General features: G+C 43.3%; 1 pseudogene; it reads left to right on the plus strand.

Moving 5' to 3' along the window:
* The first annotated feature begins 9,939 nt into the window (after nucleotides 1-9,939).
* LOC123826590 lies at nucleotides 9,940-11,493 on the plus strand (annotated as a pseudogene).
* The last annotated feature ends 5,411 nt before the right edge of the window (nucleotides 11,494-16,904 follow it).

A 16,904-nucleotide genomic window follows, 5' to 3' on the forward strand; every position in this document is an offset into this window, starting at 1 on the left:
TTGTACCTAGGCTGCTTTAAGGCTTGCTTTTGCTAAAACTCCCTCACCCTGAGTTAAGACTGCAGATGTTTAATGTATATCTCTGAAGTTACTCCCTAAAGTCTGTGCTAAGCCATCCCAAGGACAGAACGTAACCGGATCAGTCACTTTTATCATTCCCTTGCATTTGCAATGTTTCTTTGTTATCTGTAAGAACTAATCACTTAAAGTAAACCTAAATATAATGAATGAGAACCTTCTTTAATGTAATGCTACTGGAAAGCAATAAAAACCCTTCCAGGCAAGGGTCGTGGCACTCCTCTCTCAGGGAGTGGCCATGCCATCCCTTTTTCTCCACAGGACTTCTGCAGTCTACGTGAACTTGTTCATCGCATCCACAACACACAGACCCTGCGGGCCAGAGTCTGCATCACAAAGCCCTCAGCCCTGGGCCACTCCTCAATTTGAAGATAAATCATCAAAATCATCAAAAAAGATTATGGAGTGACCAGAGAGGTACCAGGTTAAGGCTAATGCAAAGCAGAATATGATGAGCACACTGGAGTGACCACTGGACTTGACAACATGGCAGGTTGGTCATATAATATATTGTCTAAATGAGAAATTTGCTTTTTTGAGAAAAAAAGAGAAAGTTATTGAAAACTAACACTGGAACAACTGGTGTAAATAGAGATGCCTGTGGAAATCCTAGACATTAGTAACATTGACAAAAGTATCAAGAGACTCTGTCTAAAACTGTGCTGTTTAGTACAGTAGCCATCACCATATGTGGCTATGGGGAATTACAGTGTTCTATATGTGTGAGACACAGCAGATTTTAAAGTCTTAGGACAGAAATATGCATAAAACCATCTTTACATAGAATACATAGTTAAATAATAATATTTTGCATATAGTGAGTTAAGCAAATATATTAATAAAAGTTGAAAAATAGAGTTCATAAAATAAAATATTCTTAGGGATAAATATTAATTATGATACACAAGTTTCTTTACATTTCTTTTTATCTTAACTTCTTACAGAATCTCTATTCTCTTTTAAACTCCCTAGTCTCTTAAAACATCTGGCAAAAGTGAAATATCTGGGTTTCTTTAATGATTCTTTTTTTAGTGAATCTCCAATATTTTAACCCTGGTCTTAAATGTCAATGCAGCTAAGTTTTAGGGTCAATTTTAATTATCCAGCATTAATTGAAGGGACAGGAGATAAACATAGAAAAAGAGAGGCACAGAGCTAATTTATAGTGGGCTTCAGGACAGAAATCAGTTCCCCTGGAACTGCACCTTGCTGCAGCTCACCTCTCAGTTCCATTCTCTCGTCACTGATGGGGATCCAAACCCCACTGAGAAGAAGTGTCCAGGCTACTGCAAACAGCATGCTGGGAATGAAAGGGTGGACTGTGCTTCCTTATTCACATGTGGTTTACACCACACTGGTCTTTTCACAGCTCCAACTTCCCACAGCACGGCTGACTTGATTGATGGTGACAACTGACCTACTGAGTGTCTGCTATTCTCATTTACACTGACTTTCTCTAAGCAGTCTTCAAATACTCCAGGTTACATGTTTCAGGATTCCAAATTTGTCAGAAACCCTGAAAAAGGCAGTAGGGGAATTTCTTGTGACTATTCTTATCACTTCTTGCCTGTACCTTTTTATACTGCCTGGAAGTATGGGTGCTGTTACAGACAAAACCACTGAACTCATGCTGAGTCTTAACCATATTTGTTCAAAGCCAGAACTCTTATGCTTTGAAGTTTTTTCTATTTATGTCAATTCAGCTACATCTTGCCAATGTAAAAACCTAGGTGTTGCTCCTTGCCTTCAGCAGCTGCCCACAGGGTAGACTGGCCTCTACCATCCAAGAGGTTAACGTGATCACGTTCTACTCAACAGCTTTTCATTTCTGTCTTTTCTTATTGAGGAAAAGCATTTTATGGATGTTTGTGTGTGCATGACATGCATACATTCACTCAACAAGCATTTACTGAGCACCTACTAGGTGCCATGCACTGTTAGACATTGGGGAAGAAATAGCAAGTAAGGTATAGCCTAACAGAATGCCAGGCATGTGGGCACTTGAGTGTTTACTGAATGAATAAATATGGTCCCTGGCCATGGAGCTCAAATTCTCCAGGAAGAGACAGTTGTGTAAATATGCAATTACACTTCAGCATGACCAAAAAACAAGGAAATCTTCACAGAGGATGCAGCATGTAAGTTACAAGACACACGTCAAAGCCTGGAGTCCAGAACTTGTACTTGAATGAAACCCTCAACCAAACCATTTAAAGCTGATTACATCTAAAAGTATGATTAGAAGTCAAAGCTCACTTGGTCTGTTTTGTACATGCTTGGGCCTGCAAATTCACGATGACTCGCAGGCCCCTAGTCCACTTCGATCTCTTCAGTTATCAGATTACCTTCCACTTCCCAAGTGCTTGCAACTTTTGGACCTTGAGAGGGACATTGATGAGCCCTGTAAACAATCAAAGCCACATAGGGAAATATTTAATAAGGTGGGTTCACCGTGGTGGGAGGGAAAAGAATACCCATTAGACCACCACCATTTACTTGGATCGCTAACCAATGCATGGCCCATGAGTGCTGACTCTCTCGGGAAGAGGCCGTGGTACCTGTCTATATTCTTTGTCCTCCAGCCACCATGGACCCTGGGTAATACACACAGTGAAGTATTTTTTTAATATATTTTATTGATTATGCTATTACAGTTGTCCCATTTCCCCCCTTCACTCCCCTCCACCCTGTACCCCCTCTCCCACCCACATTCCCCCCTTTAGTTCATGTCCATGTGTCATACTTATGAGTTCTTTAGCTTCTACATTTCCTGTACAATTCTTGCCCCCCCTATCTATTTTCAACCTACATTCTATGCTACTTATTCTCTGTACCTTTCCCCCCTCTCTCCTCCTCCCACCCGCCTGTTGCTAACCCTCCATGTGACCTCCGTTTCTAGTGGTTCTGTTCCTGTTCTAGTTGTTTGCTTAGTTTCTTTTGGTTTTGCTTTAGGTGTGGTTGTTAGTAATTGTGAGTTTGCTGTCCTTCTACTATACATGCTTTTTCTTTAACTTCTTTTCTTAGATAAGTCCCTTTAGCATTTCATAAAATAAGGGCTTGGTGATGATGAACTCCTTTAACTTGACCTTATCTAAGAAGCACTTTATCTGCCCTTCTATTCTAAATGAGAGCTTTGCTGGATAGAGCAATCTGGGATGTAGGTCCTTGTCTTTCATGACTTGGAGTATTTCTTTCCAGCCCCTTATTGCCTGCAAGGTCTCTTTTGAGAAATCAGCTGACAGTCTGATGGGAATTCCTTTGTAGGTGACTGTCCCCTTATCTCTTGCTGCTTCTAGGATTCTCTCCTTCATTTTTACCTTGGCTAATGTAATGATGATGTGCCTTGGTGTGTTTCTTCTTGGGTCCAACTTCTTTGGGGCTCTCTGAGCTTCCTGGATTTCTTGGAAGACTATTTCCTTTGCCAGATTGGGGAAGTTCTCCTTTATTATTTGTTCAAATACATGCTCTATCTGTTGCTTTTCCCCTTCCCCTTCTGGTACCCCTATAATTCGGATGTTGGAACGTTTCAAGCTGTCCTGGATGCTCTTAAACTTCTCCTCGTTTTTCTGAATTCTTATTTCTTCATGCTTTTCTGCTTGGTTGATTCTATCTTCCTTCTGGTCCACTGTATTGTTTTGAGACCTAGTTTCCTTCCCTTCACTATCGGCTCTCCTCCGGGTATCTTCCTTCATCCCTTTTATGGTGACCTGCATCTTTTTATCTAATTTGCACCCAAAATCAACCAGTTCCGTGAGCTTTCTGATCACCAGTGTTTTGAACTGTGCATCTGATAGATTGGCTATTTCTTAGTTGCTCAAAAGGATGAGTCCTAGGGGACTGATCTGTTCTTCTGTTGGACACATGTCTCTCCCTGTCTCTCCTTTTTTTTTCTATTTTTTCTGGTCTGGTCGTTCTTGTTACGGTGGGGGGCAGAGCCTTAGGTGTTCACCGGGGCTGGGCACCCCAGTAGCTAGATTATGACGTTATGTGTACGGGTGGAGCGGGGACGGGAGGGAACAATGGCGGTAGTTCCATTCTCCTGGGACCTCAGTCCCTTCTCTGGGATCCTGGGCTGCGAGCTCTGCCCTGGTCCACAATCGCCACCTCACTGGGTGCGCCAGCCACAGTTTGCATACTCAGGGACCACCGCTGCGTTCTTGCACGCCCCAGATGGTCCACGCGCTGAGTTCGCACCAAGTTTTCCCCCGACCTCCGCATGCCACTGACCTGCATGGGCCTGGCTCGTCCTCTTCTACCAGTCTGGATGTACGGGTCTACTTCAACTTCTCGGCTGTCTGACTTCCATTCAGATAAATCCTCTATCAGTTCTGGGTGTTACTCTAGCTGTAAATTGTTGTTCTAATCTTGGTTTTGTGTGTAGGTGCGGTGCGTCCACCTATTCCTCCATCTTGCCGGAAGTCCCGTGAAGTATTTTTTTAAATGTATTTTTAAAAGATTTGTATTTACTTATTTGTAGAGAGAGGGGAAAGAAGAGAGAAAGAGAGAGAGAAAATCAATGTGTGGTTGCCTCTTGCATGCCCCTCACTGGGGACCTGGCCTGCAACCCAGGCATGTGCCCTGACTGGGAATCCAACCAGCAACCCTTTGGTTCGCAGGCCCATACTCAATCCACTGAGCCGCACCAGCCAGGGCCACAGTGAAGTATTTTTCCTTCATTACGAGGGTGCCAAGAAGAGTTCTGAGAGCCACCAGTAGGAGGAGTTACTCCTTTAAGAAACTACAAGAGATTCTCTGCCTTGTATCACAGAAGAGGCACAAGGGGGAAGAGGAGTAGCCAGACCCACTACCTGGCAAAAATCAAGCTCCCAGGCTAATAGAGTCAGAGGGTGAAGAGAGTTCTGGCATTTCCCCTGTGTTTGCTCATCCAAATTGGATCTTCCAACAAATTACAAATACCTGGGAAACTCTAGCTTATGTAATTCCCCCAAATCAAAATAAAAGTAATAATTTAAAAGACCTCAAGGTCTGCACTGGACTTGAATTTATTCATTTACTCCATCACCACATTACAGGCACCCTACTTTGCACTGTGTCTAGAGTACTAAAGTCAAGATTCTCTGATTTTTGTTATTGGGGAGACCCGGATTAGGGGGATCCCCCTCTTCTTGGTTCTTGTCTCACTCATGAGAGATGAATGAATTCAGGTGAGAGACAACACAAACAGTGGAAATGAGGTAGCAAAGTTTCTTTATGAAACACATGAGCAGGAAGCGGCAAGCAGGCACCCAGCTAGTGGGCTTTAGGGGGTTGTATGCTTGCAGCCAGCCTCCAGATTTTCTCTCCTCCTCCCCTCTCCAGACCTTGGAATGAATACAGTTTCAAAAGTTTTCTTTTCCAGATAGTGGAAACATGCACACAGAATTTCAAGAGCTCTCCTCCTCCTGCACTATTATGGTGTTTCTTGTGGATTTTGGAACACCTGGCAATCTTATCTGACCAAGCTCAGACTGCTGAATTAATGAGAGAGATACATCTCCCTGTCCCTCTCTGCCTTGGTTTGCTATCTGTTCTGCCTAACATTTTTCAAAAGTTTCACATTCACTGGGGAATTCCAAAAGAATCCTTTACTATTCACTTCAATAATTTTCACGTAATTCAGTCTCACAGAAGCTGGCCATGCCCTTTCTCCTGCTCCAGGGCATCAGGCACCACCCCACCAGGGTTTCCAGCTACCTCTGGAGCCTGGCAGGATCTTCCTTCCCCTTTCCTCTCCAAAGGTCCCATTGCCCTGGGGCTTGGTCCTAGCATTCCTTCTCACCTCCCTACATTTTTTCATTAAGTAATCTCAACCACTTTTTAAGGTTCAACAACAGCCATGACTCCAAAATTTGTACCTCCAGATTTGATTATTATGTTGAACTTTAGAATCATGGACTTGCCAGCCTGACAGCCTCACAGGCACTTTAAGATTAGAGTGCTTGAAGTGAAACTGTTGTGTACCTGTCCCCACCAGCTCCACAGGAACCTGCTTCTCCTTCAGAATTCCTACATCTCAGTAAGTGACTCTGCCGCACACCCATTAGCTCGAGCCAAACTTCTAAGAGTTGTCCTCATTCCTCTCTCCCTCACCACATCCAGTTGATCAGCAAGTTCTAGCACTGCCATCTCTGAACATACCCCAATTCCACCTGCTCCTCTCCATCTCCGCAAGCATCACCAACAGCCTCTTTAATGGACATTTCTGTTTTTCTTTTGCTTCCCACCTCAATAATCAATTTTCCATAAAACAACTAGGTTGATTTTTAATACAAATTAGAACAAATCATGCCTCTGTACAAAGTCTTCTAATGCTTCTCCAGTACTTTACACTGTGTTGAGTTGCCCCATCATTGAGCCTCTGCCAATCTCGCCAACCTTATCTCTGATGCTCTACCACTCCATCTACCTCTGCTCCATGAACTTATCAGCTGCTTCTGACTTCAGGATGTTCATACCAGCTGATCCCTTGTCCTGATACTCTTTCTCTAGACCTTCACGAGACTGCCCTTCCTTGTCATCTAGGTCTTAGCTTGAATGTCATCTCATGAAGACCAGCTATCACTGCCCATTCTAAAGCAGGCTCAGTTTCATATCTATCAGGAAGTTTTATTAACTAATGTCTTCTTGTTTTCTATCTCTCTCTACCAAGCAAAAAGAAAGCTCTAAAAGCAAGAATCTGGATTAAAGCATTTTATCTCCAATGACTAGAATTGTGTCTGGAACACAGAAGTTGCTTAATAAATATTTGTGGAATTACAGAATCTCATAGATGCCTTTTCCTACATTTATAGGATGCTATTTGCTGAATTCTCAAACAGAATACAGAGAAAGGAAGGCTCCTGAGGCTAGAAAAAAGGCTTTTCAATGAAAACCATCTTTAGCATTCTACTTCAAACAGATAAATCCAATACAGCAAGGGAAATAACAGCATGCTCAAAAGTGATAATTACCAGAAACATTACTGAGATCATTTATATATTTAAAAAATTCTACATCTAAACTCTTCTGACTATAAAAAAATCCACTCACCTAAGATCTAAGCTGATTTAATTCACACACTATGTCACACCTGGCTAAACGTGGTGATTTCTAAAAACACTAAGTAAAATATAATCTTGTAGTATCTACTAGTTTGTTATCTATTAAAGTATCACAAAGAGCAGGTCACCTGCACTCTTAGATTTATAAGACTTAAAATAATTTTTAACTTTCCTCCTTTTCTCCAGACCCTTCTCCATCCTATCTTGTCCCCCATGTCCTAAGCCAAACAACAATGCTCACTTCTGGCCCACTTTTTGATCCCTGTGAGTTTATAGCACAATAAAGGGAAAAGCATCTACCTGCAAAGGGTAACTGCTGCAGAATATTAGACCCTGCTATGTAAGGGGGCCCTTTAGCCCCTTTTAAATGGATTTCTGATGCAAGAGGAAAGGCTCAAGTCCTACACACCAGGGAGAATCTGGAACACCATTCCAAAAGAAAGCTTGATTTTGTCTTTTTCATCAGCAGTGTTTAAAGGGGCCATAAATAAATTCAAGTTACACAGAGAACACCCATGCACTGATCTAGTTGGTCATACCCTCCCCCCACCTTTCAGTGTGAATGGGCCACTAGACATCAGCCAGAAAGGTAGAACAAGGTTTCGTAAGGTGGACAAAGCAAGAAAAGCTACCAGAGGGGGTTTACCAACTGAGTGAGGACCCAGCCCACAGAAAGTGTCCTACATGTCACTGGGCAAGTGCCAGAGCAGAAGGGTCAAACTCTGACATCATTTCAGCATCATCCCCCTTACCACTAGGTCCCTGTAGTGCAGTGTTTCTGGAAGGGGACCTACATTAGAATCACACTAGGCTTCTGCAGAAAATGTAGGGTCCTAGTTTCTGCTCTCTACCTGATGAATGAGACACTGGAGGAGGGATCTGCATTGTTACCAAGTTCTCTAAGTGATCCTTATGTCTGTTAAGCTATGGCAACATGGCTCTTGGTCATTTACATGTCACCTTTCTATGTGCCTCTTGGGTTAAAACATTAGGAAGAGGAGTAAGGAAATCTTCTAAAATAAATTGAAGTCCTTTTTTGACACCTACTTCCATGACCTCAAGTAAGACACTTAACTGTTCCAGGCCCCCTTTCCTCCCTGGGAATTTTTAGAAATTGAATGAGCTTGCAGATGAACCACACAAAGGAATAGATGAATGTGAGTAAGATAATTATCACTAGTACACTATGTATTCATATAATACTCTGAGGCAGTCCTTTGGTTATAAAAAGCATTTCTGGTTTGAATGTGCAGACACACTTCCAGCAATAAGCATTCATACACATAATTGCATCTTCATTAGGCTCTTGGTTTTCTCCAAGGTAAAGTTCTCCAGTGGGAATAACAGGAACCACTAGATATCACTGAGCACTTACCATACTCCTTGCTATGCCCTGGACGTCCTCTCTCTTGTCATCTGAAAGCAACTCAAATAAGAAAATAAGCTCAGAGGACTGAAGTCACTTATCAAAGCTGTACATCTATCAGTGGTGGTTGTCATGTCACCATATGGGGGCCAGGCCAAGGCAGGTCTGCCCCAGCACAATCTGGAATGTGTGGGTTCTTGACTTCATGCAGGAAAGATTTCACAATATGAGTCCAGGTGATTTTGACAGTACATGTATTAAAGCTGGGGACAGTGAGACAAAGGGAGGGCTCAGATAGACAAGGCAAGAACACAGCAACAGGAGTGAGCCTAGGCAGAGCTGTCTTGGCCTCTTAAAAAGAAAGTCACGGAGGCAGAATGAGTGATCAAGCTGAGCCATGTGGACTCAGGAGGCAAGTTATAGAGGGAAAAGGGTGCCTTGGAGACAACCTCAGGAGGTATGCCAGGGATGAGCTGTTACTGCCCGCTGCTCCCCTGGTTGCAAGTCTCATGGGGACCCTTAATGCTTAGGAGAAAGAATGCAAAGATATATGCCTAAGGAAAGAATGGGGGTCACAAGCATCCTCAATGGAGAGCACACACTGGGTCCTTTGTCTTTAATCTGTTTTCTGAAGGAGGGTGTTTCAGGGGAGGTTTCAGGTAAAGGTCCCAACAGAATATTCAACAGCTTTCCAGGTGTGTCCTTTGATGTGCTGATGTATCAGATTGAGCCTACAGGGAGTTTGGGTTGGCTTCACATTTATCTTGGATTTGTCTGGCTCTAATCAGGATGTTTTTGTTATTTATTCCCCTGACTTCATCTGTCTTGGGGTTTGCCTGACACTATGGTACCATCTGGGTCTCTGTTCTCTCTCTCTCTGACCTGGGGGATTTAAGATGCTCACTTGCCAGTTGGGGAGGTGAGATGTGAACCATTTGCTCCTCAGTGTCCTTGGCTAGGGAAGATAACATCTTGTGATTTATCATCTGGCTATGAATTGCTTGGCCACATGGTCAGACATCTGTCTCAGTTTCCCCGTTCCACTAGGGAATGGGGAATGTCCCAGCTCCTTATTAACCTGCCTCAGACCCACCCCACAGCCTCTGCACCTGGCCACTACATTACAATGCTCATCATTTCAAACCACCAGAACTGAACTGAATTGGCATTTCTACAGTAATATAGTTTACATGTCAATCAACTACCTAACATTCACTCTACCAAGGCAAATGTGAGAAGACTGGACAATTGTAGATGAATCAGCTGAAAGAATTAGCACAGCAGTTTGAAGTCCCTGTGAACAAGAGGAGCCATTCCTCTCAGAGCTGTTATGGCAGAGAGCCACAAACCTAGGGCCTCAAAACTTTTCTTAAGGGGCTGCTCAGTGCTCAAGGCATCGGTGCACTGCAGTGTTTGAGTCTTGTCATGAGTGGGCCAGTGTGCACGTGCACCAACATGGCCTCAAACAACTATACCCAACAAGCAAACCTAAGTTATGGGGCCTACCCCACCCAGTCTGATCAGGGTTATTCCCAGCAGAGCAATCAGCCCTGTGGACAGCAGGGTTATGATGACTATAACCTATCAGGAGACACTTCCGGCTGTGGCCAGAGCACCTACAGTTCTTATGGACAGACCCAGAACACAGGCTCTGGCACTCAGCCAGCTCCCCAGGGATATGGCTCAGCTGGTGGTGGCTCTGGTGGTGGCCAGAGTTCTCAGTCATCTTATGCACAGCAGTGCTACCCTGGCTATGGCCAGCAGCCAGCTCCTAGCAGCATCTCTGGAAGTTACAGTAGCAATTCTCAGAGCAGCAACTATGGGCAGCCCCTGAGTGGGGACTATGGTCAGCAGTCTGGCTATGGTAGACAGCAGCCTAGCTATGGACAGCAGAAAAGCTCCTATAATACTCCTCAGGGCTATGAACAGCAGAAACAATACAACAGTAGCAGTGGAGGTGGCAGAGTGGGTGGTGGAGGTAACTATGGTCAAGATTACTCCTCCATGAGTGGTGGCAGCAGTAGTGGAAGTTATGGCAATCAGGACCAGAGTGATGGTGGTGGCAGTGGCTACCGGGGAGACCAGCAGGACCATGGGGGATGAGGCTGGGGCAGTAGCAGTGGTTACAACCACAGCAGTGGTAGCTATGAACCCAAAGGTCATGGAGATGGCTGTGGAGGCAGAGGCGGCATGGGCAGAAGTGACCATGGTAGCTTCAATAAATTTGGTAGCAGTTGGGACCAAGGATCACATCATGACTCTGAACAGGATAATTCAGACAACACCATCTTTATGCAAGGCCTGGGAGAGAATGTTGCAATTGACTCTGTGGATGATTACTTCAAGCAGATTGGTATTATTAAGACAAATAAGAAAATAGGACAGCCCATGATTAATCTGTACAAAGACAGGGAAACGGTCAAGCTGAAGTGAGAAGCAACAGTATCATCTGATGACCCACCTTCTGCTAAAGCAGCTATTGACTGGTTTGATGGTAAAGAATTCTCTGGGAATCCTATTAAGGTCTCATTTGCTACTCAGCAAGCAAATTTCAATTGGGGTGGTGGCAATGGTCGTTGAGACCGAGAGTGAGGAGGACCCATGGGCCATGGAGGCTATGGAGGTGGTGCCAGTAGTGCCAGTGGCTGGGGAGGATTCTCCAGTGGAGGCGGTGGCAATGGAGGACAGCAGCAAGCTGGGGACTGGAAGTGTCCTAATCCTACATGCAAGAACATGAACTTCTCTTGGAGGAATAAATGTAACCAGTGTAAGGCCCCTACCCCAGATGGCCCAGGAGGGAGACCAGGAGGCTCTCATATGGGGGGTGGCTATGGAGATGATCATCACAGTGGCAGAGGAGGCTATGATCGGGGTGGCTACCAAGGCTGAGGCAGAGACCATGGGGGCTTCAGAGGGGGCCAGGGTGGTGGGGACAGAGGTGGCTTTGGCCCTGGAAAGATGGACTCCAGGGGTGACCACAGACAGGATCTCAGGGAGAGACCATATTAGCCTGCCTGCTGAGGTTCTGGAACAGCTTTTCTTCTATACCCAGTGTTACCCTCACTATTTTGTAACCTTTCAACTCCTGATCACCCATGGTTTTTTGTGTCAGACTATGTAATTGTAACCATATCTCTGGTTCCCATTAAAAACCATCATTTTAGTTAAATTTTCTTCCTCTACCCCCTCTTCAGAGGATTGATGTCTGGGTCAGGAATGTGGGGTGTTTTTCTTCAGGTCATCCTGCTTAGCAGGAACTAGAATAAAATGTCTGGTGCTTGGTCTAAGGGAGAAAAGATCAAGCGGTCTCCTTGAAAGTACAGATTAAACTTTTTTTCTCATCACAAAAAACAAACACCTTTTCATAATGGTTTCCACATTCTAGCTGCTGACAGTGACTTCAGTCTTTACATTCAGCCTGCCAGGTTGCTACTGTAGGGCTGACAAACTCACAGGAGTCTGTTCTTTTTAGCATTTCAATAGTATTTTCTTTTCCACTTTCTCAAAAAGGCAAAGAAAAAAACTCCCATGTTTGCTTTTACCCTTTATCAACAGTCTAATTTACTACAAAGAAAATGGGTGGAGGAAAAATGTTACTCTACTATTGCTAGTTATTAGACTAATAATTACGGAGCCCTTCGCCAGTATTTTTTCTGCAGTCTCCAGTATTCTGTTGGAACAGTGTGATCCTTGGATCCATCCTTTTCACCCACATTTGGGTTTGCATGGCACCCCCAGTGTTGGGTGTGCTCTTTCTTACTCCACCCCACCCACAAAAGGCTTGTAGCCAAAATCTGATGCTCTCAAATGAAAGGCCTTTCTGAGTGAGCCCCATGTGGCCTGGCAGGGAAGAGGGGGCTCTGGATCCCTTCCCCATGTGGTGCAGGTGCCACATTCCTGTCCCACCCTGAGCAGTGCAGCCAATATCTGGGAAACATGAAACATGGTAGCTCTTGTTTGTGACACTCCCTGCTGTGTTCCTAGCACATCTGAATACACTGAATTTTTAACTCATTTCTGAACCCTTGATTTTGTTGATTATTTACCTTTTCCCCCGATGATGGGCTTACTAGTGATATTCTTGAATGAAGAGATTCTTTATACATTTTATGGAACATTATACCTGTCTTTTGCTTAACCTCAGCCCTGCTCTAGAATTTATGACACTCGCCCCCTAATAAAAGCACATGTATCTAAAATTCAATCTCTGTAACAGCTGATCAACATATTTGAGAGATGATACATGAAAGACATGTTAGCTTGTGTCAATGTTATAGCAATGTGTTCACAAGAATAGAAATTAAAACCAATTCCCATTAGTGACTTTCCTGTGTAAATTAATGGGAGGGGAGAGATGATTGTTCTCTGTTGCCAAGAGTATAAACAGGAAGCATGGGTCAGGATGACTCTGCAAACCTCAAAAGTGATCATCACTGTGGGCTTATAGGACATGATCAGCCCTTCTCAGCTCCTGAGAGTTTCCACTAGCATGGGTTCAGGAAACTCAAGTCCGTGCCAGGTATTTGCAGGTGTTCTGAACTCTGTCACCCCTCATTTTTTTCACATAGCTTGGAAAACAGAATAAAATAAATGCTTGTTTCTTTTAATATGGTTCTTAAAATATTGATGAGTTTTGCTTCTTTAATATATGTAAAAAAATCATAACTGAAATTATTTCTTAACACAAAATATCTTATTAGATATGTTATATGTTATAAAGATATGTTATAATATGTTATAAAGATATTTTATAAAATATTTTATACAAAGTAATGGTAAATTTTAAAATGCTACATTATTTTATAATTGATCTAATGACAATCCATTCAACAAAACAAACATTCCACCTCAACAAAATTTGTGCAATTTTGAACCTAAATATTATGGGTTTTTTAATGAAGGTCCAATTTCACAATTCAACATGAATACTGAAAAACCTTTTATGAGTCTAGTGAAAAAAAATCAAAGTATAGATCATTGATGTATCATATATCTTTGGTTACCAATAGCTCCTTTGTTCATAGTCAAATGCCTGAAAATAAAACAGAAAAAAAAAACTTCATTGGCAGTTTTTCCAAATCTCATACCAATATTCCATGATTAGAGAAAAAGGATTTTGACTACAGTCCATCAGTCTGCCTGAGACACATGCTAAGCTTTGTACCATAATGTGTCATTAATTCATTGCAAGTCTGATCAATTTAAATGTATTTTAAAAGCTAATTAATTAGAATAATAAATTACTACTTCTGGCTTCATGCCAGTGACAAGAGCTAGAAATTTTCCTTCAAAAGGAAAAAAAAACCTATTTACTATGAATATTTAAAACACCAGGACAAGTATATGCTAACGTATAGTATAACTTAATAGCTATACTAAATTTCAAAATAATGCATTACAAAAATGCTTTCACATTACCTACTGCCCTCCCTTCTTTCTCAAAATCTTCTCTTCAAAGTGTGGTCTGAAGTGGTGTGATGTCCAGACAACTGAAGAAAATATTTAGCCTAATTGGCACAGTCTTTGCTTTTGAAGTGAAATAAATAGTAAATGTTCATCTTTAAGCTATATTGCCATTAAGAAATACAATAAAATCAACCCTAGTTGTCTTTTATTGCAAAAGAGTATAATGGCACTATCCAATCATTCCAGTCACATTGAATAAGTGACTAATTGTAACAGGGTGCAGCCAAAGAGGGGGCCCCAAATAGGGATTTGGAATGGGGCCCAGAACTCAAGGTGTCCAGGAAATATTAGGATGTCCTCACTGCCCCCCCACCACCACAGGTATGAGCTGGGGGAAGGGACACATGGAGCAGGGCCTTTGAGAGCTGTTTTGCATAGCAACAGCTTTGCAGCTAACCTCTGGCATGGTGATTTAACATATCTATAACCTTTGACTGGTTACATAGATATGTTAAATAGCTGTGGCCATGCTCTGAGCCAGGGGAATAGAAGTAACTCCCCCCGCAAGACGTACCTGGGGGCAGGTCTCCCGAGTTACAGTGCTTGCATGGGAGCTTGCAGATGATTGGCTCCATGACATGGGGCCACACCTGCCCAGACTTACAATGGCAGCCCAGTAAAGCTGGAAGGATATGAGAGTGCTGGCAAATGTAGCCAATTGAGGGAGGATCACTTGGCTGTGGCACTGCAGAGGACCATGTGGCTGTGGCAATAGAAAGGAGAGCCACGCAGCTGTGGACATGTGAGAGATCCACTCGGTCTTTAGCAGAGTGGGGACTCCTTCGGCCCTGTGAGATAGAATCACCATGTGGCTTTAGCAGAGAATCAGCACTCGGCTTTGGCAGAGTGGCAACCCCCCCTCCTCACAGCCATTTGAGGGAGAACCACACAGTTTTGGCAGAGTGAAGACTCCAGAAGCCATTGTGCAGGGAGAGAACCACGCGGCTTTGCCAGAGTGGGGACCCCCACAGCTTTAGAAGGGGGAACCACCACCCAGCTTTAGCAATCCCGGCAACACAGCTGATGGTGCCAGGGAACTGAGAGAGGCCTACCAGCCGAGACAGATTACTAGGAAGAACTGGGGGCTGCCTGAGCCACGTACTTCTATTTCTTTTCCTAAGATATGGTACCCCAGACTGGGCAAAGGGGGGAAAGAAGGACTGTGTGTGTTTGTGGGTGTTTTAAGGGACTTTGGGATTTTGATGAAGACATTAGGTCACTACTTGAAGTCTGTATAGCATTAAATAAACATTTCCTTTCCTTTTCATGAATCTCTGGCATTGAGAGACGTCTTTCCTCTGGCGGCAGACATAACAAACCTGGGGGGTTCCTTTCAGTAATAGTATATTGCCCTTTGCCCCCCACCTTGTTGTTCTGTAACATAATAACACAGTCAGGTCTACATACACAGCAAGGAAGGTGGTCATGAAGAAAGTAGTCTGGATGTAGTTGCATCTCAAACACTAACTCAGAGTTCTCAGCACCCCAGCTCAGTGACAAGCTAAGCCTCAATTTAAGAATTTGTTAAAGGCCTACCAGGAGGGTCAAGAACCAATTGGCAGGAGCTCTTTGCCTTTTTCTGAGGAGGACTACATCACCACATGCAAGGGGCATGCCCAGGTTGTTTATATTCTGAGAGTGAATGTGCCCCCAGTATTAATTAGGTCCAGATAATGCAGATCCAGATAATCCTGACCCAGACAAATCAGGATGGGTGAACACAGCAGTCAATCAGCAAAGCCAGATTTTTAGAGAACACAGTTTGATGATATTTTTGAAATCCTAAAATAGCACTGGGATTTAAAATAAACTTTTAATGAGTAATGTCTAAGGGCAAGGTGTGGGAAGATCCTAACTTCGCTTTACTGAGTGCCTCTGATTAAAGAGACTGGCTGCACTTTGGGGAAGAAGATAATGACTCATTGAAAATAACCTATAGCCTCAAAGCAGGTAGAGTCTTAGTAGGCATGCGTAAGAGAAATAAGTACAAAATAAATCAGGAGGTGAGATATGTATGAGGAGAGAACTGGAGACATGGCATTCCAAGAACAGTTAGGAGTCAGAGGTGGCTTTAGCCAGAGGCTCAAGGACATCTCCCATCTTTCTCCCTGTGAGTGCTCTGCGACTATTACCATTGATTTCTCAGTTGTTCTAAAAGTCAGCTCTTTACTAACAGCATAAGTGTAGGAGACCATTCTGTGTGGCATAAACCCAGCTTCCAGTGGAAAGCAAGGTCCAATGCACACGACCCAAGCCCACGGATAGGTTCTCCCATGGGGAATCAGGCCTGCAATGTACCTAGGCCGCTTTGAGATTTGCTTTTGCTAAAACTCCCTCACACTGAATTGAGACAGCAAGTGCTTACTGTAACTTCCTAAAATCCAAGCTAAAACTCCCCAGTATGGAGTGTAACTGATTCAACTACTTTTCCCTTTTCATTTGCAAATATCATTCTTCTGTGATGTGATTAGCAGCATTGGCTCCCTTGTTTTCTGTAAAAGGTAACCACCTAAAGCGAACCTGTGCATAGTAAATGAGGACCATCATACAATGTGCCGAGAAACCCAATAAAGGCTGGTCGTGGCAAGGGCCCAGGCTTTTTGCTCCCCTTGAGAGAAAAAGCCATGTTCGCCCTTTTCCTCCACAGGACTCGGTAGTCCATGTGAATGTCTCTCCCCCATCCACAATGTCACAGACCCCATGAGCCGGGGTCCACATCACATAAGCACATCTATTTAAGTTGAAACCCTATCACTAAGAATATTTCTTATCCATCCTAAAAGAAAAATAAGTGAAGATGGTTCAATTTACATATAAAACTGATAGAAAAGAACCACAAGATGGACAGAAACCATAAAGGGATCATAAAGTGAATTTGACGCTTCTTAGACGAGAGAACTTTAATTTATATTAACTGAAAATACACCAGAGAAAATATAACAAATGTCTTTTTT

The sequence above is a fragment of the Phyllostomus hastatus genome, unplaced genomic scaffold, assembly GCF_019186645.2.
Source record: "Phyllostomus hastatus isolate PE091 unplaced genomic scaffold, TTU_PhHast_1.1 phas_contig_81, whole genome shotgun sequence".
NCBI lineage: Eukaryota > Metazoa > Chordata > Mammalia > Chiroptera > Phyllostomidae > Phyllostomus > Phyllostomus hastatus.